Below are 6,000 nucleotides of genomic sequence, written 5' to 3' on the forward strand. Positions count from 1 at the left end.
TCAATAATAGTCATGTTGATTCAATGAATCTAACCCGGTGTAGAATACATGTCCTTATTAGGCCTTCCAATGGGCCCTCAAATCAACTCCGATCATCCCAAAATAGATAAATAACTCTCTAAAAGACCACAATAACCTAATCATAACACATTCTACCAGCCGGCTAACTTGGCTATATCTTTGCAGTCCGCAACAAAGACACAATATGACTCTGAACTCCTTGTCGCGCCCTGTTTTCTCGCAAAAGCGGGTTTCGACGCGTGACAACTCTTTTAAAATGGGTATTAAAAGAGAAGAGTCGTCACCTAATGGTTTAAGTAGGGCACATATTTGCATATAACTCTGTTTTAGCTATTCTGGTTACCAAATATCGTGTAAGGGCTCAAATTACTTCAAAGAGAAGGTGTTAGGCACTCTTCGAGGTCCACAACTATGCGTCCCGACCGAAATTTACACTATGTGGATTAGATAATTAAGCTAAATGATAAGCAAAGAAAGGTATAGAAGATGAATGATCTATTATAACACATAAGAATAAATGATCGGTACAAATCTTAAAGATTACAAGGGTACAACTACACTGGTCTATGTTAAATGACTAAGTGTGAATAGCAAGTATAAAAAGAAAAGTGGGTCCTAAGCTTTTTAGCCTAAAGGATCACCCCGTACAACATAAATAATACTTTGCAACTCTCTTAAGGTAGGGGTTGCTCATATTATTCAACAAGCACAGACTATCATCTCATGCTACCCAATTACTATGTTGAAGTTGTTACTTAAAGGCACTCTAATTCAACTCTAAACCATATCCTACGCGTGCACTACCTGTCCCATGCTTATGGTCCAGGAGGCTTTGGATCTACTATTAGGTAGTTCTAGACTCAGCATAGGTTGCTAAAAATGATAAAACTAGGCGACATTCAAAACAGATAGGACTTCACATAAAGACAATTAAAGGCCCATGTTAGCCTCCACACATAAACAACAAATGCATGCAGGCAGTTTAGGCAGTACATAGTTTTAGAATTAAGACTTAAAGCCCTATAGGCATGGTTTCTAGGTGATTCTAAATTCCAGCATCGTATATGCAACATTATTGTTCTTTCTAAATGGTTTAGATGAAGAGACAATAAGCTCTTTGCAAACTCAAGATTATTAGCGCTGATTTTATAAATAGGCATCTTAGGCAGGTGACACTGTCTTATAGGCATGATTTCTAATAGTTGTATAATTAGGCAGTGAAACAAATTTGAGAGTCCAGCATTAACGATGTTGATCTTATAAACAACTCTTATGCGAGTGACAACATTCTATAGACAGGATTTCTAACAATTGACAATTAGACTTGATTTTTATAACACTTTAGTCCTATAGGCATATCATCTAGGCGGGGCAGTGTAATGAGAATAACGGAAGTAGTTGATTAGTAGATTGGAATCCTATATTCATGATATCTGGATTAGCAGTACACTAAAAGTAATAAAAGCAATTGACCAATTGATTATTTGAAGTCCTACAAGTGAGGTGTGCATGATTCCTATAGGCATGATCTCTATTAGTATGGAACATACCAAACGAAATAACAAACAAGGCATGCTGAACGAAATAGCAAATATAACACACAGACCCTATAGGCATGTTTTCTACCCTTTCATGCAAAAATTAGAATACCCAGTCCCCTTTTCATTAATACCCCATTATTCGTTATTACATATTATTACATGCCCAAATAGAGAATACATGCTCAAATATTGCAAACTAAAATGAGTACAGGCCCAATAAGCATAGCAGGTCCCAAGAGGAATAACCCAACAACTTCGAGGTCTTCAATAATCTCATTCTTCACACAAAATAGCAAACCCAGGTCTAGGTACACCCCAGGACATTAGAGTGTATCGGCTGCATGACTAGAACACAAACCTACGCCAAGTCCAAAGGGGGAGCTAACTTACCCAACAATGCCAAACTTAACCATATGAGTAACAAATTATATATAAATTGATCAGACCACTTGAAGTCCACACACTTAGTTCTTAGGACTGTAACTAACAGTAGTTTAAACCAGAGCAGATAGTCGAGATCACATGGAGTTATATACATAAGATGCTAGAAGTTCAAATGACAGGATGGAACATCACAAACTAACAGACAATCCCAACTAGAGTTTCAGGATATAATATGATCTAAGATCAACTTAAGTACAATCTCGACAGAGGAATCTTGCAGAATTACAGACAAAAGCAAGTAAAATAGCGGTTTTCATATGGAAATTTCTAGCATGAGGGTCTAGTACAAGTATGATCATAAAAGATAGGCTGATGAACATGGTCTGTAACAATCCACTCAACTGGGCATGAGGAATTTTAACATTATCAATCATACACGTAAGTTTAAATAGCACCAGGACTCATAATGGATAAGAATATGTCAAATATAGGTTAGACTTGCTTGCACTAGGCTTAATCACATATAGAAGAAGAGGCCTAATATTGAATTTCATTCTAGAATTCTTAGGCAGTATTAAAGAACACCAGATTAAACAAGGCAGGGAACACACATTAGTTTACAATTAGCAGGGAAAGCATATTTGAGCTAATAACACGATCAGGAGTTAATTTTAGAAAAGTATTAAGTTGCACATGAATGACTCAAGAAGCATTAGAACATGTTCTGGGCATGACTCGACTTATCATAAGAATACAGAACAAGGCAAAGGCTAAACTCAGAATAAGCAATAGTGATAAGCATACGAACACATACATTAAGGAAAACAGGCTTAAGAAAATAGAATCAAGGCAACAAATAGGCAAGTTCGATTACTAGAAGGTATAGAGCCTCAAGAATAGCTTTAGAGCCTATAATAGCATATTGGGTTATAGAAAAAAAATCTCAGAGACATAGATATGCAGTGAAGGAACTTAAACGAAAGAAAAATGAAATTGCAAGGGTCATAGGTACTTACCAGTCATAGATTAATGAACAAGTAAACAAGAGGAATAATTGCAGCAATACCCCAATGTCAATAGCAAAACGAACAGTAGAACCCAGGAATCTCAGTACATCAAAGTTCCCAAGGGTTTCGAATGAACCCCGAGAAGTGCTTACACTGAGAAAGGTCCGATAATCGTATTTCGGTGGCCTTAGCTTTCAGTCGGCCAAGAGATTAAGCCTCAGAGTAGTATAAGACAAGTGAGAATAAGAGAATAGTAGTAATTTCATAGATTAAGCCCTCTCCTAGAGAACTAGGGGAGGGGTTTATATAGTAGTAAAATTTAAACGAACGAACAAGGAAAACAGTCAATCAACATATTAAAGGAAATACTATCATGCAAAAATCAATTTCGAATCACATTAAAAGATAAACCACACAAACCCTAGCTCGATAGAAATAAAAAATTGACTACATATCTTGGTGAATCGGCCCCATATGACCTTGCTATGAATGTATACAGATGAAATACCATCTAGATCATGGAGATTGAAGATGATTTCACATGATTCAAGGCATGTTTCTTGCCAAAAATAGGCAAGTACTAAGTGATACCATGATTGTGTAAGTAACACGAAGACAGAACATATAAGAAAGGAAAATCATAGAGGGATTCCATATTAAGGTCGGAATCGGAGAGAATTTAAAGGTGTGGCGGCTAGGGTTTCTCAGAGATGAATGGAACAAAGAGTATTCAGAGGCGGATGGAGTGGGGAAATGGGATTAGGATTTGGGTGAGCGGATATGAGGAAATATGGGGATTTATTATAGGTCGTTGATCATTTGAGATCAACGGCCAAGATCAAAGGGAAACGGGGCGGGTCGTTCACACGGGTCACGATCGGGTTCATTGAAAGGGTTGTCTGGTTTGGGCTTGGGGTTATTGGGCTAGGTTTTGGGTCCGAAATTAACTCAAACATTGGGCCAAAGTTATTAAATACACGAAAATTATAAAAATAATTTATAAGAAGTAATTAACAAATAATAAAAATATTTTTTGTGTAGTAAGATGCTTGAAAATAATAATTTGACATTATAAAAATATAAAAATGCTATTTGGGCACAAATAATGTAATAAAAAATAATTATGTACAATGTATAGGCTATTATTGTAAAATTTATGTAAATAGCTTAAAAATACAAATATAATTATATAAAAATGAGGTAAAATATTATGAAATATATATTTGGATGAAAATAATAAATTTGGATGATTAAGTCATCACAAAATAATTTAAAGGGGTAATTAATACATATTCAAATAATTTAAATGCAAGAAAATTAATTTTAAAGTTTTAAACATTATGGAAAATTATAAAAACTACTTGTATGACTCTTGTAAATTGGTGATGATGCAGGAATGATTTTTTAAAAGCATATATAACATTTATAAAAATATGAGGGAAAATATTGGGTATCAACAACTGCCCCTCTTTACCCGGGAATGATGAAAGAGTTGTCGGGTAAAGAAAATGATGACCAATTTTGTTCAAAGTGAGTGAGGAATGATTTGTTTTGAAAAAATGGCGGCCGAACCCTAGTTCTTGAATTGCCTACATATCCCTGGTGTTACAAGAATCAAGCCGTGTGTAGTTCTGGATCCAACGACCAATGAAACCGATGGAGTTGTTATAAGAGTGGTCGAGTGTTTTGAAAAGGATCTTTTGGATGTGATAGTGTCGTGAGTAACAGATGATTTCAGGTGGAGCTATGAATACAAATCTGATCATTACGGATGTATAAGGAAAATATTTGAGTGGTTATAGAATAAAGGGTAATCAATTATTGATCATCGGTTACGTTTGAGGTCATCGAAGGATGTGAACGTTGTGAATGGAAAACGGAGCGAGAATTGCTCCTGTTTGTAGAACGGTTACCTCCCGAGTTACCTGCAAAACTTAAAACACGATGCATATGAATATATATGGGTTATTGCAAAAATTTAAACATGATGCAAATTCCTTTGGACCATGAGAGTTGTATTCGGACCATGAGGATGATGTTCTTAGACTATGATGTCCTGGGCCATGAAGCATATGATAAGGGATTCACAGGTCATGGAATGGTGTCCTCATCGGGCAATGACGATGGTGCCTCCGAACTATGATGCCTTTGAATAATGATATGCAATTTCGAGAGATCCTCAGGCCATGGCATGGATGTCTTCAGGTTTTGAGGATGGTGCCTTCGGACTATGACGCCTTCGGACAATGTGGCAATGTTTTATCCCATGAAGTGCAAGTATGGGGTAATATCGATCGTTGATAGAGGAAGCAGGTGATGCTTAGTAATATGCGAGAACGAGATGAGACAAGGCTTATTCTTGTATGAAACGAGGGCAGTGTTTTAGCCCGATGCAAAGAGTGGAGACAATGCTCAGTCTTATGCAGGGGGCAATTCTTAGCCTTATGTAATAATGGAGGCGGTGCTTAGCCTCATGCCATGATGAGGGTAGTGTTTAACCCTATGCAAGGACCAGAGACAATGCTTAGTCTCATGCAAAGAAAGGCAGTGCTCGATCTTATGTGATAACGGAGGCAGTGCTTAGCCTCAAGCAAGGTGAGGGTAGTGTTTAGCCCAATGCAAGGAGTGGAGACAATGCTTAGTCTTATGCAAAGAAAGGCAATGCTTAGTCTTATGCAATGGTGAGGCAGTGCTTAGCCTTACGCAGTATGGAGGCAATGCTTAGCCTCATGCAGAGAATGGAGACGGTGCTTAGTCTAATGCAGGAAAGGCAGTGCTTAGCCTTATGCAATAATGGAGGCAGTGCTTAGCCTCATGCCATGGTGAGGGTGGTGTTTAACCCTATGCAAGGAGTAGAGACAATGCTCAGTCTCATGCAGGAAAGGCAATGCTTAGCCTTATGCAATAATGGAGGCAGTGCTTAGCCTCATACAAGGAATGGAGACAGTGTTTAGTCTCAAGCAAGGAAAGGCAATGCTTAGCCTTATGTGAAGAATGAGGGCAGTGTTTATCCCTTTGCAAGGAGTGAGGGCAGTGTTTAGCCCTAT

Source organism: Nicotiana tabacum, chromosome 24 (assembly GCF_000715075.1).
Source record: "Nicotiana tabacum cultivar K326 chromosome 24, ASM71507v2, whole genome shotgun sequence".
Lineage (NCBI taxonomy): Eukaryota > Viridiplantae > Streptophyta > Magnoliopsida > Solanales > Solanaceae > Nicotiana > Nicotiana tabacum.